The 23,181-nt window shown below is 45.5% G+C and overlaps 1 non-coding gene across 1 annotated transcript; it reads left to right on the plus strand.

The window, feature by feature from the left end:
* Nucleotides 1-13,160: 13,160 nt before the first annotated feature.
* Nucleotides 13,161-13,240, plus strand: TRNAL-UAG. Its single transcript has one exon. It is a non-coding gene; the product is annotated as a tRNA-Leu (tRNA).
* Nucleotides 13,241-23,181: the final 9,941 nt, after the last annotated feature.

The raw sequence follows: 23,181 nt of genomic DNA on the forward strand, positions 1-23,181 counted from the left end.
ACTAAAAAACAGCTGCAGAAATAATCAACTAAAAACTCTTTTACCGGTTCATGCCACGAACCGGTACTAAAAGGTGCTCGTGGGGCCCAGCCTTAAAATCTGTACCAAATAAAATGCCTTTGTACTAAAATTATATAGAATTTTGTTCAAAACATTAAAAGCAAAAAGAATTATCATAGAAGAAAATAAATAAGTAATTAGAATTTTGTTACAAACTTTAATAGCAAAAAGAATCATCGTAAAAGAAAATAAATAAGTAATTAGAAACAAAAAAGAAAGCAAAAAAAACTGGGAAAAAATTAAAATAAAGGAATCAACTAAGCTTTTATAAACCTCTAGTATTATTGAAACTAAAATTATATAGAATTTTGTTACAAACTTTAATAGCAAAAAGAATTATCATAAAAGAAAATAAATAAGTAATTAGAATCAATATAAAATAAAAAAAAATAAGTATATTGTTGTAAGTAGAAACAAAACAAAAAAAGCTGACTAGCACTTTGAATTTAAGTAGAAACAAAACAAAAAACAAAACTAAAATAATGGAAAAAAATTTAAAAAATAGATTCGAATTTAGAGAGAAGTTCAACCTAAATTCAAAGTGCTAGTTAGCCTAACTAGCTCTTTGAATTTAAAGTGCTAGTTAGCCTAACTAGCTGTTTGAATTTAGGTTGAATTTTGTCTCTAAATTCGTACCGCTCGACATTGCAGCCGCGCCGGAGCTTATAAACAGGCCCAGCAGCCCTTCGCTTGGCGAGGTGGGACTAAACATCCAACCGCACCGCGGCTGTGGCAGGCACATGCCTTTAGTCCCGGTTGGTGGCTCCAACCGAGACTAATGCCCCTCTTTAGTCCCGGTTGGTAGCACCAACCGGGACCAAAGGCCTCTGCTTCCCGCCCTTTGGCCTGCCGAAAAGAGGCCTTTGGTACCGGTTGGTGCCACGAATTGGGACCAATGCTTCTGCTATATAAGCCAACACTTTGGAAATTTCCAGATTTGACGGCGCCGCGAGCTCATCCACGCCCGACGACGCCGCGAGCTCATCCACGGCGCCGCGAGGCTGCCCCGTCGCCGTCGCCCGTCGCCCTCCGCACCCCGCCGCCGTCGCCGTCGCCCTCCGCCGCCCCCGAGCCGTCGCCAGTCACCGTCGCCCTCGCCCTCCGCCCCCCGCCGCCGTCGCCATCGCCCTCACCGCCCACGTCGTCCCCCCGGCCGCCCCCAATGTGAGTCGCCGCCGCCATGGCTCTGTTTTTTTATTTATTGTTTTTAATTTTTGATTTGTAACATTTGATTTCTATATACATATATAGTTGTAGAATGCTCATTTCATGCATGTATGTTTGCATTTTTCATATATGTATGTTTGCATTTTTCATATATGTATGTTTGCAGAGACCGGGGGTCTTAACCTCCTTTTCACACAAAAATATACCCATATGACCAACGTGTGATGGGTAGCATGAGTCGTTGCCTTCTTTGTGCGCGATATTTGGCACAAATATGGCCTCAAATCAAAAAAGGTTCAACAAGAAAGTTGTTTGTATCACCCATATATAGAAATTTGAAATAGTGTCATCATCGCGTCGTAGCATTCTCTTCCCAAATTGAACCGAGCCTTCAGAGCCATTACTTGTGCAATTGCATCCAGCTGACAGAGCTCAGTGTGCTCATGGAGAGGATGTTTTGAAGACTCCAACATTTCATAAAAGGCCTTTGCAGATTCCTCCATCTCATCTTTCGAATCCCGAGCATCATCAAAGTCTTGCACCATGTCTTCGATCCCGGTACCATGCTCGTCCGTGCGACGACGGATCACCTCAGCTCTTGTGCGTTGTATAGACTCACCATGAAATGTCCACACTGTATAATTAGGCTTAAAACCCCTCCTCTGCAGGTGTTTAATCATTACAGCCTCTGTCGTCTTTTTATAGTTGTCGCGTCCAGGACAGGGGCAATAGTTTCTTTCCTGGCCATTTGCGAATGCGGCTTTCACAAATTCCTTTGTTTTTGCAAACCATTCTTTCGTCATCTCTTTCTGACTAGGGTTACCGGTATACATCCACGCACGATCACTCATCTTGCGTAGCTACTAAAGACATAAGAAATATATTTATATATAATTTATCATTTATATTCATCGGTTAATCAGGTTCGCCATTTTTATTACGTCCAGGCAACCTACATGCTAATAGGTAAAGATAGGTCCTAATCCCACCCGAGTATGTGTAGATTGGGTTCGTTTTCCCATGCTCTGCTCCGGATCCAACGCAAAATTTCGGCAGCACCTCCCCACTGTTCTTCTGATACACGTCTCCGCAATAAACAGAGAGGATGTGCATCCGGAGAACAACAGGGAGGCACTGACGAAATTCCGCATCGGATCCAGAGCACATCATACGGGAAAACGAACCCAATCTACACATACTCGGGCTGTCCATGGATAATGTTGGACAATTCGAAAGGATGGCGGTTATAAATATGCAAAGACATGCATATTTATAGATGTCGCCCTTTCGAACGGGAGACGCATACTGGTCACGCATACTGATAAATTAATTGAATTACCTAAATCTAGAATGTTTCATCCGGAAACCGAGCCACAGTAAATGAAGGGGCGAGGAGGAGATGAAATTTGTACTAACCCACGAATGCAGGGGCGAAGCTCGTACAACGCACGGGCAGGTCTTCGCACACCAGACCTCACAGAGACGAGACAACTATCACATGTAAATCCACCCGATCAACACAAATATTCTAATTATGTCATTTTAGAGGAAAACAAGTTAAGAATATAATATTCATGATCTAACCAAGGTTTTTATGCCATTTTGTAGCTAAATGGGCTAATTATCTCATTGTTGGGGAAAATAAGGTCAGGAGAATAAGATAGAGGAGAAGAAAGAGGAGGAGGAGAAGAAGAAGAAGAAATCAAGAAGAAGGAGAAGGAGGAGGAGGAGAAGAAGGAGGAGAAGAAGGAGGAGGAGAAGGTATTCTTCTTCTCTTCTTCTCTTCTTCTTCTCTTCTTTTCTTCTTCTTTTGTGCTTCTCCTTCTTATTTTTGTCTTCTCCTCCTCCTATTCTTCTTCTTCTTCTTCTTCTTCTTCTTCTTCTTCTTCTTCTTCTTCTTCTTCTTCTTCTTCTCCTCCTCCTCCTCCTCTTCTCCTCCTCCTCCTCTTCTTCTTCTTCCTATTCTTTCTATTAAGCTAACTAACTAACTAACCTAACTAACCAAGCTAACTAAACCTATCGCTAAACCTAGATAGCACTAAACAGCAAAAAAATAACAAAAACAGAATCTACCACTATAACAAAAACAGAATCTACCACTAAGTAACTAAAAAAGAATCTAGCTACCACTAAATACCAAACAATAAAAAATCAACTTCTTCTTCTTTTTTCTCTTCTTCTCCTTTTTATTTTTTTCTTATTCTCTTCTTCTCTTCTTCTTCTCTTCTTCTTTACGTCTTCTCCTTCTTATTTTTTTCTTCTCTTCTTCTTCTTCTTCTTCTTATTTTTTTCTTCTCCTCTTCTTCTTCTTCTTCTTCTTCTTCTTCTTTTTCTCCTCCTCCTCCTCCTCCTCCTACTCCTCTTCTTCTTCTCCTCTTCTTGTCCTCCTGCTCCTCCTCTTCTCCTCTTCTCCTCTTCTCCTCCTCCACCTAACTAACCAAGCTAACCAACTAACCTAACTAAAACTACTAACCTAACTAAATCTACCACTAAAACTACTAACAATAACAACTACTAAAACTACTAAAAAATAATAAAACTACTAAAAAATAATGCGGGTGGGGGGGTGGGGGTGGGGGTGTGGGGGCTCACCGGGAGGGGCGGCTGTGGAGGGGCCGGGGTGGCGGGGGTGGCGGGGCGGCGCGACGGTGGTGGGGCAGCGGCAGCGGGGGCGAGGTGGGGAGAGAGAGAGAGAGGGGCGGCGGCGGGGGCGACAGGGGCGGGGGCGGGGGCGATAGGGGCGGCGACACGACGGGGGCGGCGGCGCGACGGTGGTGGCGGCGGCCGTTATAGAGAGAGGGGCGCGCGGGGTGGGGACAGAGAGAGAGGGGCGCGCGGGGTGGGGAGAGAGAGAGAGGGGCGTGCGGGGTGACCATTACAGAGAGAGAGGGGCGGGGTGGGGGGGGGGGGAGGAGCTGTTAACGGTGTTAGAGCATTGCTGTCTGCCGGGGGACGGCAAAGAGTCTAGACTCTTTGCCGTCTGCCTCCAGACTCTTTGCCGTCCGCTAGCAGACGGCAAAGGTCCGACTCCAGTTTGACCTAGCCACCCCGCGGTCAGGTGGGCCTATCTATATCTTTGCCGTCTGCCTCTGGACTCTTTGCCGTCCGCTAGCAGATGGCAAAGATGTGACAGATGGCAAAAAGACTTTATGCCATCAGCCTGTGCTTTGCCGTCTGTTTTGCTGAAGCTGACGGCAAAGACACTCTTTGCCATCAGCTAGCAGACGGCAAAGACACTATTTACCATCAGCTAGCAGACGACAAAGATTAGGCAGATGGCAAAAAACTGTGCGATGGATGCGCAGCTTCGAGCAATTTCATGAGCTCTAGTAGTCAAATTTCAATCCATTGCGAGAGTTTGTCAGATGGATTCAGTGGTGCTGTATACCCAGAATATAGCCCTTTGCATGACTTAATGCCACAGGTTTCACGGCAGTGTGGAAATTCCAGGAAAACGATCTCTGTACCTCCACATGAATGTCAGTACGGGCAGATGTCTATGGATGATAAGATTCTGATTGAGCTGGAAAGTATTGGCATTTGTCTGGAGACAGTGGTATGATTCCATAAAGCCTGTATTTCTTGACATCTTGAGCATTTGAAAACTTAAATACCCATGTATATAGTTCTTTATAAGTTTGTATGCCTAGGAATCAGGTAACATGACGCATCACAAAGTGGCAAAATTTGAGCAGTCGTGTGTTTTTTATGGATGCTAGTTGACAGAGACTTTTCTTCCTTGGATATTATTTGTGGCACACAATGTTTCTATTTCTTTTGTAAACGTAAAAATATTAATGTTGGACATTTGAACCTTGTACATGGAAGGGTTAAAATTGAGGACCGGTGTTTTCGGACAATTCTTAAGTAGTCAAAAACACAGATGACTTCAAAGAGTAGTTGAGATATTTGCAGGAAATGTCTTAAAACTGGTATATCCTAGTATGCAATTGCTATATACTATTGGTTGTTTTACTCTGGTAGCTAACATGGTTAGAAGCATAATTTGCCTAGGCATACACTTAGTACACATTCTTCTACTTCTGATATTCGATATCAATTTCTGCATATTTCAATTTTATGCAATGACAAGACGATATTAAGATTTACTTTAGTGAACTTTTCCTTTTTTACATTTGGATTTTGTTTCTTGCCTTATCTTTGCATTATGATTTCAGCCAAATCTTGATGGTGAAGGGGATGAGGACATCAATAAAATGATTTCGGAACTGAGGAGAAGGCTACATGATCAGGTTACCTTTACCCTGTTACACTTTTGTTCCCAATGTGTTATTACTGTGATTGCGTCAGATTAGTGTAAGCTTTTACAATCCTATTCATGTTTTTAGAGCTTGGGTTTTGGTATACTGGTTATCCGAAAAGGAAAAAAAATGGACACTTGAATTTGAGCATATAAGGCCTTGTTCGCCTTGCATCAACATATGGAAGGTATTAGGGGTAATGTAACTTTCGCGTTGAAATGAAGTCTGTTAGCATCATCAAATATGATTAACAAATAACTATTGTAAAAACGCTTTTATATTATGGGACGGAGGGAGTACTAGTTATTTTCCACGGAAGAAGTGCATCTTGGTACCCTTCATGATGGTTTGGAGCCAGAATATTACATATATATATATACATCATAATTTTGCCATCCCAACTTGTGATTATTTCAGTTTGTAACCGTGGGGATCCAAATCTAGTCATAGCACAAAATGAAGGTGGTTTGTCCATATCACTAGAAAATGGAAGCGTATAAGTGCAACATGAATACCTCAGGGGTCTATAAATGTTTCAGTGGCTTTAAGTGGTTGATCTAGCCATAAGATAAGCCTCAACCCGATTGAGATTGACAATTCATGTTATCCTATTTTTAAGACTTCTCATTGGATGCATTTCCTTTTATTCCTTTTCTTATCTCTGAATCATATGTTAACGAAGATATAGTTTTCTCCAAATTAGGGGGTTTATCAGAGAAAATTGGCATATGAGGCCGAGCACCTCGGTGCTCTACATCCCGTCCATCCACACTCGCTAGGGATCCGCGCGCCTCACCGTATAGTGGGAGCTGTCCCCCGTATCGATAGCAGCACGCCGTGTATTGCGGAAGGTAGTTGAGGGAATTAGGTCCAGGATCTACCGCAAGTCACCAGGGTGTACCAACGACGGGTAGTGGACCAGCAGTAAACGGCGCGTGATGTTCCAATAGATGTCAGGGTTAGATTCCAACGCAATCTTGTCGTCCATCCAACGGGCTCGATCACTGTAGAACCATGTGAAAAGTAAAAACGCAGACATCAATTCAACAGCATGCTCAGGTCAAATCGAAAGTATTTTTTTATTGTTTCTTAGCCCATTCAATATGCACGTCATTTACTCCCTCGCCGTCCATCGTCGCCTCGTCTATGCCATCAGGTTTTTTTTTGAAGGTGTCTATGACGTTTTTGTTTTTTTTGTAAGATGTCCCGGACGAAGTGGCGGTCGTGGGATAGCACGTGGCGGATGGTTGCAGGAACTTTCACATCGTATAAACAGGGAACTGCCTCCGCGCGTAGCGTCTCCCTCGTCGCCTCGTCTCCCACTCCTCCCACTTCGTCTTCTCGCTCTCTCTCGTCGCACCATCTCCCCGTTGCTCTCATCTCCCACACCCAATGGAGGGCGCTCGTCGCGCTGCTGCCGTTGCGGATCTTGAGAAGGAGGTGCCGAAGCAGGAGGACACGACCGCAACCGTTGTCGTCGCTGCGGATCTTGAGAAGGAGTTGCCGAAGCAGGAGGACACGACCGCAACCGCTGTCGCCGCTGCGGATCTTGAGAAGGAGGTGCTGAAGCAGGAGGACACGACCTCGAGCGGTGCTGCGCAGGCTCACGACGATGAGGTGGGTTTTTTAGATGAGGTTTTCTGGTTTTTTATAGTTGATTCGTGCTTGAATGCTCCATAGATTTATTTAGACTTGGATTTCTTTAATTTCAATCTTGATTTGTGCATGTGGATGTGTTAATGCTTCCCGTTCAACTGCTTTCATAGTTATGGTTGATAAGCACATATATTCAGAGAGCAGAACACACTCTGCTTTTGCATGTGTTGACGAACTTTTGCATTTTTTTTGGCTTGAATCAACGGAATCTTTCTCTTATTAGTAAAGATTTCACCAAGGTCATGCGCTTGATATATACGAACACCCATTCCTAAATTTCGCCTAGATTTTATTAGTAAGGATTATTAGTATGGATTTAATAAGAGTTAGGTTTTGAATTGGGATCTCTGATTGCTGCATGTGCTTTAGATTTTATTATGTGCCGGGTATGTTGATAGATTTGTTGTCGTTATCCCCTCACCGGGGCACGGCAGAGGCTGAGCAGCCCAATTGTGCAATATTTAATTTTTTTTTTGTATAAATCAGGCTATGTATGTTCATGAATAGGGTGGCTGATGCAGCAGCACTATGAATGTAATTAGAAGCACATTGTTGAATGGCTTGACCTTTTTGAATACTGTGTTACATAGTTTGTGCTAATCGAATTACTTATATTGTAGGAAAAGGAAGCTGCAGGCATGAAGAGGAAGCTCGCCAAGACTGGGTTCAAGAGCTCGTATGACTCTGACTACGACGACGACGACGACCCGTATGAGGTAATCCCAACTATTTTTAGTTCAGCGTAAGCACTATATGAATGCATGTTGGTGGGCTTTTTAATGAAGTTGATGTAGAGAGTGTTTTAATGTTGTTTGTTTAGTTAGATTACCGTACATGCCTTTTTTCTTTGTTTGTTCATTAAATTTGGTAAATGGGAATTATCTGATGTTTGTTCATTGCATCATTCTGAATCAAAAGTGTGTGTTCTGGCTTCATAATGCTTAATTTGTGTGTGCAGTATAACTCTGGAGATGACGTGGAGGACGGCAACAAAGAGTCCTTCATTGAGAAGGAAGCTCAGAAGATCAGGAAGAAGGGGAAGGCGGCGTACTTCAAGAGGGGAATGTTCATATGCCCATACTGCACCACAAAGCCAAAGCCCAAGGATGGGATTTATGAACACCTTATGTCACATGCACGCGGTTTATCAACGAGTGCTGCAGACATCAAGACCAGGGCAGAGCATGCAGCCCTCCTGAAGGCTCTAGGTCCAATTTAGTCACCCTCCATGATCTAGATGTTGCTGTGAACTGTTTTACTTTTGCGTAAATGGCAGGTTGTTGTGAACTGTTGGAATGTTATGGCAGGTTGTTGAGAACTGTTTGGAATGTTCTACTTTTGAGTTGGAATGTATTATGAGTTTATGTGCTGCAACGATCACGGTAGCTGCTTCTATTTTTGCTTCACTGATCATAAAGATTGGACACACTGTCTTTCTGATACCGGACAAGGCGATCAGGCAAGATATCCCGTGCATCCGTCGTCCATCGCTTCAATTTATGCTTTTTTGGGTATTCTAATAAGCCGTAACTCAATCACGACCTGCGATAGTACAAACGGTTTAGTGCCGAGAAAAAAATTGAATTTCATATAAACCGTAAGATTATCTTAGTTTGTGTGACATGGAACTTACTATTAAGGCATGGTAGGAGACCATTCTAGAGTGCTCAAATGACCCACACTCACAGTTAAAAAATGTTTTGTCTTCGTCCACCTTAACTACAAATTCAACCTTGCTCCATCTCTCGCGGGTTAGCTTGTAAATTGTCATAGGTTGAACTACATCAACTATGAATGCACCAGCCTTGTAGAGAGCTTCCCCAAACTGCTCAAACATAGCCCTGATGTACACTTTGCTTGCATGCCTCTCAAGTGTACTGGTCGATGCTATTACCATTCACCCACATAAGTGTCTTTATCCTACTATCCTCATCAACCTGAACAATATAATTGAATGTCGGATCATTCACTTTCATCTGAGACAGTATGTCCATTGTTTTTCTGGCATCCGAAACACTTGGCTCCTTATTAATTTTGCCACACAGTGTCTTCAACGCCGTATTGGTGAATGGAACATTTTCCACCGTCCCAAAAAAAACTCCCAACTATACTAAAGACCTTCCCAAGGCTAACATTGTTTTGCCTTAGATGCGTAACCAAATCCATTGTTTTCCGACCTTAGCAGCCTTCCCAAGGCTAGCATTTTCTCGCCATAGGTTGTCGACAAGGGGGGTGGTTGTGTGATGAGCGATGCTCACATATGTACCATCCATTGTCTTCGGACCTTAGCAGCCTAATCATAGCATTGCATCCACACCTTGACGATCTAGTGTTTTCTTTCACAGGTTTCCCCCTGAAAAATAGAAAATTATGGAATCCAATCAATCAAGGTTGTCCATGTGACGAAATACATAACAAGGTAAAGGAACACACAGACTAACTGCACAACCACACACAATCTCTTGCATGCACCTTGACCGGTTAACATTCAACATGCTTTTCGAAAGCCTAATCCCAAAACCAACCTCCCACGAATACAAATTATAGAAATTGTAAGCCTCGTCTATAGAGTCGAAGGAGGTTCCAATAACAGGGTTGGCAACATTGCCATCGCGCTTGGTTATGTATGCTCTGACTGGTATTTCTAAAGCACTCTTCCTTAATGCACTCATTTCTCTTTCGACGGGCGCCTTGCCAATCCTAACCCTGTTATTTTTTACAATTAAACAATTATGTTAGACAGATATAAAACAAACAAAAGGAAACACTAGTCTATTTATTGTTCTCTTAGATCCATCGCTCAATACTAACCGATCAACCCAGCACCAAAAAAATCCACACACAAAAACAAAATGTAAAACACCAGCTAGCGTACAAATAATCACCAAGTTCAACAACGGATTGAAGAACAGATGCAACTGAATTCTCATTTCATATACACTAGTTATGGCTAAATTACATTGGCAAGTTTAAAATACAGAATCTGTACACTAAAATACCAATTGCAATAGCCTGTAGCTGCGAAGAAAATACAAACTGCTGACCAAATGTAGTTGGTAAAATGGACTACGAGTAAAACGAGTAGGGATGCTTTACAGAAAAAGATTATAACACCTGGTCAATAAAGAAGAAACAATGAGAAACAATCACATTTGAAGTTAGCCTTGCAGGCTCAAAACTAAGTAGGCGGCACACCAAATTCATACTCCCGCAAACAAAAATCCATAACCATGGATGATATTCGTTATCGAGCAAATCGCGCACAACAACATTGACTACAACTCAGGGTTGTCAAATGCCACTAGAAAAGTACCTACACCATTTTCAACTCGAAGCAAGTAAGAAATAAAACCTCTTTTTTGGCAACCAATAATAAATAAGTGGGTGTTCAATACCTCCTAGTCCAGCTGCTCGTTGCTTCTGTGCATCTGGGAGTGAATCCGGCACTTTGCCCATCATCGAGGACATCCTTCTAATGGATTTCTTCTCCAAGAGCTATGCTAAGAGACGCCTGAGACTCTCCCGGATGAGCCGAACATACTGGATCGGAAACAATGGGGGCAAGGCTACGGATCCAGTAAAAAAAGAATGAGACCAAAGATCTGTGATTGGCCCAACACTGTTTGTCCGGGGGAAGAACGTCGTACGGCGGATCCGATGCCATTGTTCGAAATATATTTGAAGGGATTTGTTACCTGGGCGCTCCATGATGGATCTCTCACATCAACTGGTCCATGGCGGACCTCACCTTTAGGTTGAAGAAGAAGAGCTAATGGGGGTAGCAAATGAGCCCGCACCCCCCTCACTGTTAACAATAAGGCAAAGCTTGTTCTCGCTACTTGGCACATACGCGGTGACAAGACATGTTCCAAAAATGGACGTCTGATGCTCCGAAACAGTACATGCGCTGGACCCAGGGCCAAACACTTGTGCCAAGCAGGGACGCCTACACAGCCTAGCTAGTGCTGATAGCGAAACCAAGCAGGGGACAGCGACTAGACAGTTCATGATCCACACACATAGTTTAACGTATCAGATATGCAGCACCGAGGTGCTCGGTCACACAAACTTCGCACTCGTTTATCAGTTTATATAATACATCATTTTTTATTTTGCAGCTGAAGGAAAAGAAATACGGATTGCATAAGTTAGATAAAGCAATTCAAGATACAAAAAGTATCGAGGAGAGGTATAAATGGATTTTCATTTATGGATTCTATCTTAAATGGCACTGTATTGGAATTGAATTACTTCAGTGGCTAACTTAAATAATCTACCGACAGGAGCTTAGAGCAACATGCACTGAACAAACTGGTTGAAAGCGCATACAGTAAACTTCAGGTACTCGAGGCATCTCTTACTTTACATGGTTGCCTTTCTGATATCAATGTTAATGCCTTATCATGAGAATGAGATCATGCTGCTCTCCTAAATTATGTTTTTTCCTTTCATTTATTGCGGTTGTGGGGATTGTCCATTCTTCTTTTGCCAGCGCTAGAGGAATGCTGAGTAATTCTGGATACTGATTGTATGTCTTGATGATGATATGTAGGGTACGCGAGCTGGTTCTCGCCACAACAAGGCTGTTGTCAGTAGGGCTGAAAAAGAACTAGCATTTTCCTTGGCCTTTGCCAGACGCACCCTTGCCCGATGCCAGAGATTCGAGGGAACGAAGAGGAGCTGCTTCAGAAAGCCTTCTCTTTGGAGCTTGCTATCTGCACCCTTCCCAATCAGCGACGCGAAATCCACAGAAGGTAATACACGCGCAGCTACTGTTGATAAGAGAGAAAACCATATCCTTGTTTGTTACCGGCATCGGTGCTTCAGAAGCTAACGTGAACTTCTGCTTACCCGTTAATTTCCAGGTGTTACAACAAGATCGAAAAAGAGCAAGAGGGAAAGGGACCGCAGCAGAGACGCATCGGCAAAGGGCTCCGGTGGAAGATCAGGGCGCCGCTCGTCAGGCGGCGGGAGGAGCGGAGACCGCAGAAACAAGGCAAAGTCTAAGCAGAAGCTGGTGCAGCTGTCAGCCTCCGGTGACGTCCTTGGCAGAGCTGCCGAGGCATCTCCAGCGCGGGAGCGTCCGGAACCAGGAGGCGCAACAAAAGTCGCCCCTCAACCAAGAATCGCCCCCGGGAACACTGCCCAGCGATCCGCCCATCCCGTGATGACAGCAAGCCTGGCTGGACTAGACGACGACATGTTGGACGTCCCGGTGGGGCTCGACGCGCAGGAAGGCGGTGATTTCAGCTCGTGGTTCCCCGACGGCCTCGACGACTCGTTGCCGCAGGACTGCGACTTCTCGGGCGTCCTCGAGGTCCCCGACGACGACCTGACTCAGCTCGGGTTCATGTGAAAAAAGAAAGAAAGGGAATAACCTGATTGTTTGTTCTTTATTCTGTGCATACGTAGCTGCTAGCCGTTACCCAATATTGCAGATTGGTGAGGGTGCTGCCAATGGCATCTTAGCTTTCAATTTTGTTTCCTTGTTTTGGATTTATCGGAGCACGCATATGGCAGCCTGCTTGTTATAGACTTATAGTTGTATATCAGACATTTTTTGTCTTCTGGAACGCAAAATCGTTCCCGTGGAAAAAGGAAAATAAAACCGAGGTTTATGGCTCATGTTCAGTTGTGCTGGTGATTTTTTTTCTTTTCAGTTTGATGTGAAACTCAGTTTTCCCTGCAACTGGTGTGATTCAAATGTCATAAACCATGTAAGTTTTTCTGTTGACAAGCACAAACCATGTAAGTTTATACTCCCTCTGTACCGAAATACTTGTAGTTGGGGGAAACTAATGCAAATCCCCCCAACTACAACTATTTCGGTACAGAGGGAGTATAAAATAAAGATGGCTTTGTTTTTTTGGACAAGGCGGTTTAGTTCTCCTGTGTGATGAATCATACTTTGTTTGACTGTCAACAACATGCTCAGTGTAGCTTGAGAACAGGGCTGTCATGTCAAGATACGTCCTGTACTAATAGGAAGAAATAGAGTGGATTACTAACAGCAAACACAGTTTGGCCGAGTGGTCTAAGGCGCCAGATTTAGGCTCTGGTCCGAAAGGGCGTGGGTTCAAACCCCACAGCTGTCAAAAACCTCTTTTTTTATTCTTTTTCTTTTCTTGATTATCAATTGTTTGTTTCTCTCTTCGTTGCTATTTTCGTTTTTGTTGGTGGAGGTATTTTTCCCCTCATCATATTTTACACAGTAAAAATCATACTGTCAGATTGCAAAAGTAAAAAACTCGCAAATATCGAAGCTCGCCGAAACTGGCAATGCCAATTACTCTCTCCGCAAATAAATGTAAGGCCGTTTAAATCGCTATATTTCCTTACGGAGGGAGAAGCATGCATGCCTATACATAAGTGCAACGGCATGGTCGGCGGCGGCGTGGTGGGCAGGCGGGGGAGGGACGGATAGCATGACATGGCCGGCATACCCCTCCTCTCCAGGGGTTTGGGAGGGGGGGGGGGGGGGATGCCGGGGCGGGGGATTATAAGAGGATCAATGCAGATTTAGTGTGAGAAGATGTCCACCCCCATGGACGAGTAGTAGATTGCAAATAGAGAAAAAGCAACCCCTACTTTTGTTTTTCTTTTCTTGATTATCAATTGTTTGTTTCTCTCTTCGTTGCTATTTTCGTTTTTGTTGGTGGAGGTATTTTTCCCCTCATCATATTTTACACAGTAAAAATCATACTGTCAGATTGCAAAAGTAAAAAACTCGCAAATATCGAAGCTCGCCGAAACTGGCAATGCCAATTACTCTCTCCGCAAATAAATGTAAGGCCGTTTAAATCGCTATATTTCCTTACGGAGGGAGAAGCATGCATGCCTATACATAAGTGCAACGGCATGGTCGGCGGCGGCGTGGTGGGCAGGCGGGGGAGGGACGGATAGCATGACATGGCCGGCATACCCCTCCTCTCCAGGGGTTTGGGAGGGGGGGGGGGGGGGATGCCGGGGCGGGGGATTATAAGAGGATCAATGCAGATTTAGTGTGAGAAGATGTCCACCCCCATGGACGAGTAGTAGATTGCAAATAGAGAAAAAGCAACCCCTACTTTTGTTTTTCTTTGTTGCAGGAAATTAAGCAAGCGTTTTATCAAATGCCCGAAGGAACCTGAGTAGGCCATTTTTCTTTTGCATGTGATGAACTCATGAGCTGCGGTGGACACCTATCCGAGCACTGGGACGTGATGTCTCAGCAGCAGCACAGTATTTGCGACCGTTTCACTTGTCTAGATTACGTTATACGAGTATCTGTAACTGTCGATTTCTTTGTGGATGCCTGGAAATGGCAGTGAAACCATCGATTTCTTGGCTCAAACTTGTTGGTGTGTCGCGTGCGTTTCGAGTGTGTTGTTGCACGACCGGAGGCGTTGGAATGAGGTGTGGCTCATGAACGAGAGGATCCGTGAGTCGCCGAGCTGCGCATGGACGTGGGCGAGTCGCCAGGATGGGCCGTGCGTTGAGGAGCACCTTCTGGTGCTAGACACGACGAGCAGCATGGAGTTGTCGGGAGCAGATACTCTCTACCAGCTGGGCCATTGGATAGCTTGGGAACGGCAATGACTGCATCCTGTGCATACGGAGCCCAAACGAGCTCTTGAGGTTGAGGCTTCGTAAGCACAGAATGCAGCCTTTGCCGTCCAGGCAGCGGTTGACGACGCCCTCGTCGGAGAACTCCAGCGGTTGACGCTTGGTAGGCAGGCATACGAGGGTGCGCTGCCGCTGGGCTCTGGACCGGCCGGAATGAAGGTGGGGATTGAGGGTGCTGCTGGAATGAAGGTGGGGAAAGAGAAGGAGGAGGAGTTCTTGAGGAGGTGGAGGCCTGGAGGAGAAGGAGGCTGGGCAGAGATGGAGCGCCGGAGGAGGAGGGGGAGGAGGCTGCAGCAGTACGATTATTGAGAGGAGGATTGGAGACGGGGGGAAATGAAGTAGGAAACCTGGTCACTAGTTGAGGCCCAGCACCTCGGTGCGCTACATCTGGTCCGTCCAGTATCGTTGGGATCCGTGCGCTCCTTGTATTGTTGAAATTTGGAGGTGGGCCTTAGGCCCATTAGAGAATTTCAGAAAAATCTCCAAGGGCCCATGTAGGTGGTGGCATGGCAAGGTGGTGGGAGTTTAGTCCCACCCCGTTAGTGGAGGAGAGTTTGGACCCCTTTATAAGGGTCTCTCTTCCACATGCTATTGGAGAGTGAGAAGAGAAGGTGCCCTCGCGCACTCCTCCTCCGCCGCCCGCCACGCCTCGTCCCGACGCGGGAATGAGCCGAGCCGAGCTCATACCTACGTTACCGACTCGGACGTGGGCTAAGCCCACGTCTCTCCACCCAGCCGCCTTTATAAGCACGCGGTCGCCTACCCTAGCCGTCACGAGAATCAGATCACATCTGCCTCACGCCTTCGTTCCTTGACTGCTGCCGCCGGCGACTCGGGAGAGCAGGCCTCCGAAACTCGCCTCCGTCCGTCCGCGTCGCCCTCGTCATCGCCATGTCTTGTACTACTTGTTTGCATAGATGCATCCACTATATGCGTAGTATGTGCTAGGTTAGCTCAAGATCAGTATGTCATTAGTCTAGTCAATGCCATGCTAGTTATTATTTTGTGGATTAATGTACTCGGAAAATTGCCTATTTACTCAACAATCCAAAAACCTAATGTCTGTAGGAATTTTTCGAGTAATGGTTTTGCTGCTGCACTGAAACCGGATAAGTTTACCGGTACTTTTTTCAAGCGTTGGCAAACGAGAACCACCTTATGGCTCACGGCTATGAACGTGTTCTGGGTAGCCGGTGTCACTCCTACGGAAACTATCGCTCCTGAACAGGAGAAGATGTTTAAGGAGGCCACCGTCCTATTCCTTGGAGCAGTCATTAGCGTGATCGGAGATAAGCTGGTTGATGCATATTTACATATGCATGTTGCCAAGGACTTGTGGGAGGCGCTCGAATCTAAATTCGGGGCCACCGATGCTGGGAGTGAGATGTATGTTATGGAGCAGTTCCACGATTACAAGATGGTTGACAACCGTTCTGTATTGGAACAAGCTCATGAGATAATATGCATAGCTAAGGAACTTGAGGTTCTTAAGTGCAATTTGCCGGGCAAGTTTGTCGCGGGCTGTATAATTGCTAAGCTCCCTAATTCCTGGAGGAACTTTGCTACTACTCTGAAACATCAGAGGCGTGAGTTCTCAGTAGAGGACATCATCAGCCATCTGAGTGTTGAGCAGAACTCGAGAGCAAAGGACTCCAATGGAAAAGCGGTGGAAAGCTCTTCTGCTGCCAATATGGTACATCAGAGGAACTTCAATTCTCACAAGCCCAAGGGAAAGAACTCTGTCCAACAGAATACCGACTTCAAGAAGAAGGGGAAGAAGCCCTTCAAGAAGAATAAGAAGGGAGATGGCTGCTATACTTGTGGTTCAGAGGAACATTGGGCGAACAAATGCCCAAACAAGTACAAGAAGCCGGCACAGGACTCCAAGTCTGCAAACATGATTGTGGGCAACAATGAAAGTGGTGCATCTGGGTACGGTAATTTACTTACTGTATTTACAGTTTGTCAGTCCACCGATTGGTGGGTGGACACGGGTGCAAATATTCATGTGTGTGCTGACTTGTCATTGTTCTCTTCTTATCAGGCCACCGGTCGTGGGTCCGTATTGATGGGGAATGGCGCGAGTGCTTCTGTTCTTGGTGTTGGCACGGTCGATCTGAAGTTTACTTCGGGAAGGATCGTGCAGCTGAAGAACGTGCAGCATGTCCCCGCCATCAAGAAGAATCTCGTTAGTGGCTCCCTTCTGTGTAGAGAAGGGTTTAAGTTGGCGTTCGAGTCTAATAAAGTAGTAGTTACGAAATATGGACTTTTCATTGGAAAAGGTTATGAATGCGGAGGTCTGTTCCGCCTTTCTCTAGCAAATTTCTGTAATAAAGTCGTGAACAATATTCATTCGAGTGTTAATGAATCTGAAGTTTGGCATTCACGTCTTTGTCACATAAGTTTCGGTGTTATGTCGCGGCTAGCAAAACTGAATTTAATCCCAACTTTCACTTTAGCCAAAGGTTCTAAGTGCCACTCGTGTGTGCAAGCAAAGCAACCTCGCAAGCCTCACAAGGCTGTAGAGGAGAGACACTTGGCACCATTAGAACTCATACATTCTGATCTTTGTGAGATGAATGATGTGTTGACTAAAGGTGGAAAGAAATACTTCATGACATTGATAGATGATTCCACTAGATTTTGCTATGTGTATCTGTTAAATACTAAAGATGAGGCTCTACACTACTTTAAAATCTATAAGGCAGAAGTTGAGAATCAACTTGAAAAGAAAATTAAACGAGTCCGGTCTGATCGTGGTGGAGAGTACTTCTCAAACGAATTTGATTCATTTTGTGCGGAACACGGCATTATTCATGAGAGGACGCCTCCCTATTCACCCCAGTCAAACGGGGTTGCCGAGCGGAAAAACCGTACTCTAACTGATTTGGTTAACGCCATGTTAGATACATCGGGTTTATCCAAGGCATGGTGGGGGGAGGCTATATTGACCGCGTGTCATGTCCTGAATAAAGTTCCTACAAAAGATAATGAGGTCACTCCCTACAAGGAGTGGTCGAAGAGAAGGACGACACTCTCGTACTTACGTACTTGGGGCTGCTTGGCGAAAGTCAATGTACCGATTCCCAAGAAGCGTAAGCTTGGACCAAAGACTGTGGATTGCGTTAATTTGGGATACGCTAAGAATAGCGTAGGCTATAGATTTCTAGTAGTGAAATCTGAGGTACCTGACATGAAGGTCGGTACAATAATGGAGTCGAGGGATGCTACATTCTTTGAGGATATATTTCCCATGAGAGATATGCAAAGCACTTCTAGACAGGAATCTGAGATAACTCCTGAGCCTGCCATTCCTATGGAATATTATGAACAAACACATGATGAAAATCCTGAGGAGGATGACGAGGAAGCCCGTGGTAGGGGCAAGAGACAAAGGACTGCAAAGACCTTTGGTGATGATTTCTTCGTATACCTCGTGGATGATAATCCCACTTCTATTTCAGAAGCGTATGCTTCTCCAGATGCTGATTACTGGAAAACTACGGTCCGTAGCGAGATGGATTCCATCATGGCTAACGGGACATGGGAAATCACTGATCGTCCCTATGGTTGCAAACCATTGGGATGCAAGTGGGTGTTCAAAAAGAAGCTTAGGCCCGATGGTACGATTGAAAAGTACAAGGCTAGGCTTGTGGCCAAGGGCTATGCCCAGAAAGAAGAGGAAGATTTCTTCGATACTTATTCACCTGTGGCTAGACTGACCACCATTAGAGTACTACTCTCATTGGCGGCCTCTCATGGTCTTCTCATTCATCAAATGGACGTTAAGACGGCTTTCCTGAATGGAGAGCTAAATGAGGAAATCTATATGCAACAGCCAGATGGCTTTGTGATAGAAGGTCAGGAAGGAAAGGTGTGTAAGTTGCTGAAATCTTTATATGGTCTGAGACAAGCACCTAAGCAATGGCATGAGAAGTTTAATACAACTCTGACATCTGTTGGCTTCGTTGTTAATGAAGCTGACAAATGTGTATACTATCGCCATGGTGGGGGCGAAGGAGTTATATTGTGCTTGTATGTTGATGACATACTGATATTTGGAACCAACCTCAAAGTAATTGAGGAGGTTAAGTCTTTTCTGTCTCAAAACTTTGAGATGAAGGACCTTGGGGTGGCTGATGTTATCTTGAACATCAAGCTGTTGAGAGATGATGAGGGTGGGATTACACTTCTGCAATCCCACTATGTTGATAAGATTTTGAGTCGCTTTGGATATTCAGACTGCAAAATTTGTCAAACACCAAATGATCCTAGTGTGCTTATTCGAAAGTTTAAAGGCACAGCTATAGATCAATTGAGATTCTCTCAAATTATCGGTTCACTTATGTACCTAGCTAGCGCAACGAGGCCTGACATCGCGTTTGCTGTGAGCAAACTTAGCCGGTTTGTTGCAAACCCGGGCGATGTTCATTGGCGTGCTGTTGAAAGAATTATGCGCTACTTGAAAGGTACTGTCAACCACGGGCTTCACTATACGGGATTCCCATCGGTACTTGAAGGGTATAGTGATGCGAATTGGATCTCTGATGCTAATGAGATGAAGGCCACTACTGGGTATATGTTTACTCTTGGGGGTGGTGCTGTTTCCTGGAAGTCTTGCAAGAAAACGATCTTAACAAGATCGACAATGGAAGCAGAATTAACAGCATTAGACACATCTGGTGTCGAAGCAGAATTTCTTCGAGATCTTTTGATGGACTTACCTGTGGTTGAGAAGACGGTTCCGGCTATCCTTATGAACTGCGATAATCAGATGGTTATTGTTAAAGTGAAGAGTTCAAAGGACAATATGAAGTCCAACAAACATATAAGAATGAGATTAAAGTCTGTCAGACGTTTGAGAAACTCCGGAGTGATAGCGTTGGATTATATCCAAACGGTTAAGAATCTGGCAGATCCCTTTACTAAAGGGCTATCACGTGTTGTGATAGATAGTGCATCGAGGGAGATGGGTATGAGACCCACATGAGTTGCCATGGTAGTAACCCAACCTATATGATCGGAGATCCCGTGAAGTAGGACCTGGGAAAAAAAGCCAGTGGTGAACTGAGGAGAGTAACTTTACTAACCCACTCCGTTGGAGATGCAATACTCTCGGATACTGTATGGTAGGATGACTACTATCTTAATGTGTTCTAAAGCTTATATGTAAGCAAGATGCTGTCCTACAGAGCGATCTTTGGAGGAACACACCTATATGAGCTTGACTGCTGGTCACAGTCTATGAGGTTTGGGTGATCTCTAGTAAACTCATGAATAGGCCAGGAGTGTGACTAATATGCTCCACCCGAGGGGTCACCTTCGGCAGTCTAGTACTAGTAAGACTTGTGGTGAAGCTCTTTTACGCCAAGCTGACAATTCAAGGCATAGTCCATTGTTCAGTTGTAAAGGAGTGTAGCTACTTGTTCTAGGTGAAGCTCAAACTTAATAGGTCTTCACTGAAATGCTGGTATATTAAAACAGTGATTGGAACGAGGGAACACGATGTGCCCTTGAGATCTGGTGGGGGATTGTTGAAATTTGGAGGTGGGCCTTAGGCCCATTAGAGAATTTCAGAAAAATCTCCAAGGGCCCATGTAGGTGGTGGCATGGCAAGGTGGTGGGAGTTTAGTCCCACCCCGCTAGTGGAGGAGAGTTTGGACCCCTTTATAAGGGTCTCTCTTCCACATGCTATTGGAGAGTGAGAAGAGAAGGTGCCCTCGCGCACTCCTCCTCCGCCGCCCGCCGCGCCGCGCCGCGCCGCGCCGCGCCGCGGGAATGAGCCGAGCCGAGCTCATACCTACGCGCTTATTTTTGCCGGTCAGGAACGGAGAATACGTAGCGGACAAGGAACGACCCGAGACGTCGGATCGTGGCTGTTACCGACTCGGACGTGGGCTTGGCCCACGTCTCTCCACCCAGCCGCCTTTATAAGCACGCGGTCGCCTACCCTAGCCGTCACGAGAATTAGATCACATCTGCCTCACGCCTTCGTTCCTTGACTGCTGCTGCCGCCGGCGACTCCGTCCCGTTTACCGCGTACACGGTCGACGGGAGAGCAGGCCTCCGAAACCTCGCCTCTCCGGTTCTTGTACGAGAGAGGGGCGATTAGGTTTTTGGGGAGCGATCACGCGACTACTCGCCTCCGTCCGTCTGCTTCGTCTACGTCCGCGTCGCCCTCGTCATCGCCATGTCTTCACCAAGCGAAGCTGATCGTCTCCGCGAGGAAGCCGAGAAGAAGACGGCAGAGGATACTGCCGCCGCCGCCGCTGCTGCTGCTACGGCCAACTCGCCGATTGGAGGGTATGACTCGTTTATCCTCATGTTCTTATTTATCCTAGCAGTACTACTTGTTTGCATAGATGCATCCACTATATGCGTAGTATGTGCTAGGTTAGCTCAAGATCAGTATGTCATTAGTCTAGTCAATGCCATGCTAGTTATTATTTTGTGGATTAATGTACTCGGAAAATTGCCTATTTACTCAACATGTATTACCGGGACTTGCCTCCCGTATCGTCTGCACGATTCCTTGTATGACGGGAGACAAAGGAGAGAATCCGGTGCAGATTCTAGCACATATCATCAACAGTACGATCTGTACATGCATGTGAACAGTATCAATGCGCCGGTCCAAATAGTGTACATCATGGAAATAGTGTGTGGAATCCGGTCCAGCAGGGTGGTCAGGTCAAATCAATAATACTTTTCTATTTTTTATTAGGCCATTCACCAGCGAATGCATTTACCCCCACCTGCCTACAACATCGCCTTCTTCCTCCTCCACTTGCGCACAACAATCAGCAAGCATGAACTGTCGACCCTACTACAGTTGGAAAATGGATTATAAGCAAAACAATTATTCATTTCACCAAAACAAATCCAGCTACACATCGGCCATTAAACAAACCACACACGTTATATGAAATCAATCCAGCAGTACACGTCAAACTAAAATTACGAAATCAATCCCTCAATTAGTGTTGTTTTTCATAAAAACAATTCAAGATCCAGTCATTCACAATCATATCAAATCTAGTTACTTGCAGGCTCATAACTAAATTGACGGCAAACTAAATTCTGGACCTAAATAAAAAAATTATAAAGTCTGAATTATCAATGGTTAAGCACGAGTGATTTTTATCATCCAATTCAGTCCCCCAGCTAAGGATTCATGTCAGCTGTAGGCTCACGGCCCATCTAAAAAAGTACTGAGACTATTTTTTCTTTAAGTATTCATATCAGCTTCATGTCAGCTTCGGTTGAACACTTCGTGCCTGGACCAAGGGGCAAACATTTGTGCCAAGTAGCGACGCCTAAACAAATTAGCTCCTACTAGTCGTTAACCTGTGCATTCGCACGGGCTAGACAGAAAAGTAATTATCATTAAATTTTACATGGTAGTAATTTATAATTATTTCGTAAGTTATACTCAGTAACCAATTTAATTTACTTTTTAACCTTGTTGGTTGTCTTGAGTAGATAGGAAAAGGAAATAATTTAGTTATTTCTAGAACGTAATAACTTAGTGCTTGACATTTGGTTTTACCGTTTTACTACTATTTTTGTCCCATCTTATTTCAATAAAAATTGTCATGCAATATCTTTTTTGGGTGTGGACAAATGCATTAATAATTGAGAAGCCACCGCGATCGCCGCCGTGCAGCAGCAGGTCATCAACGCCCGCGTCACGGCGGCAACGAGGGAGGCTTTTGCATGCTGGGGTTAAACCCTAGCCAGCACAGCCTCATCAACGCCGCCATGGCCGCCGCGATCAGCACCGGCTATTCGCCTTCCCTCGGGCGGTGCTGCCCGACTCGCCCGCCGCTTCGGCTTGCAACCCGGTGCCCGACTTCCACGTCTACCCGCATGCCTCCCGCCTCTCGGGGGAGTGCTCGCTCGAGGTGACCGTGGTCGCGCCTTCCACGCCCGGGCCCGCGACCATAGACCTCAATGCCACACCGGTGGCCGCTGGCTCATCAGCCAGAGGCGCGAGGAAACGCGCGTGGCAGACGCCAGCGGACTAGCTACCGGGCGCGCGCAACCTGTTCGACGGAATGGCGTCTGGCGACGACGACGACTACATGTAGAACATGATCTTCGAGGGTGGTGCGCAGGCCGCTGGCTTCGATCCCGACGAGACGCAAAGCCAGGATGGCCGAGGCTACAATGAAGATCAGGCCGCTTTCATGCGTGATCAGGTCGGCCTGGACCTGGACGGCTTCCCTGTCGACCATGAATTCCCGGAGGACTACGGGCTAGAGGACGAGTGCGACATCAAAGCGGAGCCTTTGTTTGAGGACGAGCTCGCCAACCAAGCAGACGGGACGACACCGAAGCGCAAGAGCAAGCGGACCAAGGCATACACGGCTGCCGAGGACAAGCTTCTTTGTGAGTGTTGGAGAAACATTGGGCATGACCCCAAGAAGGA

The sequence above is a fragment of the Hordeum vulgare genome, chromosome 1H (genome assembly GCF_904849725.1).
Source record: "Hordeum vulgare subsp. vulgare chromosome 1H, MorexV3_pseudomolecules_assembly, whole genome shotgun sequence".
NCBI classification, from domain to species: Eukaryota; Viridiplantae; Streptophyta; class Magnoliopsida; order Poales; family Poaceae; genus Hordeum; species Hordeum vulgare.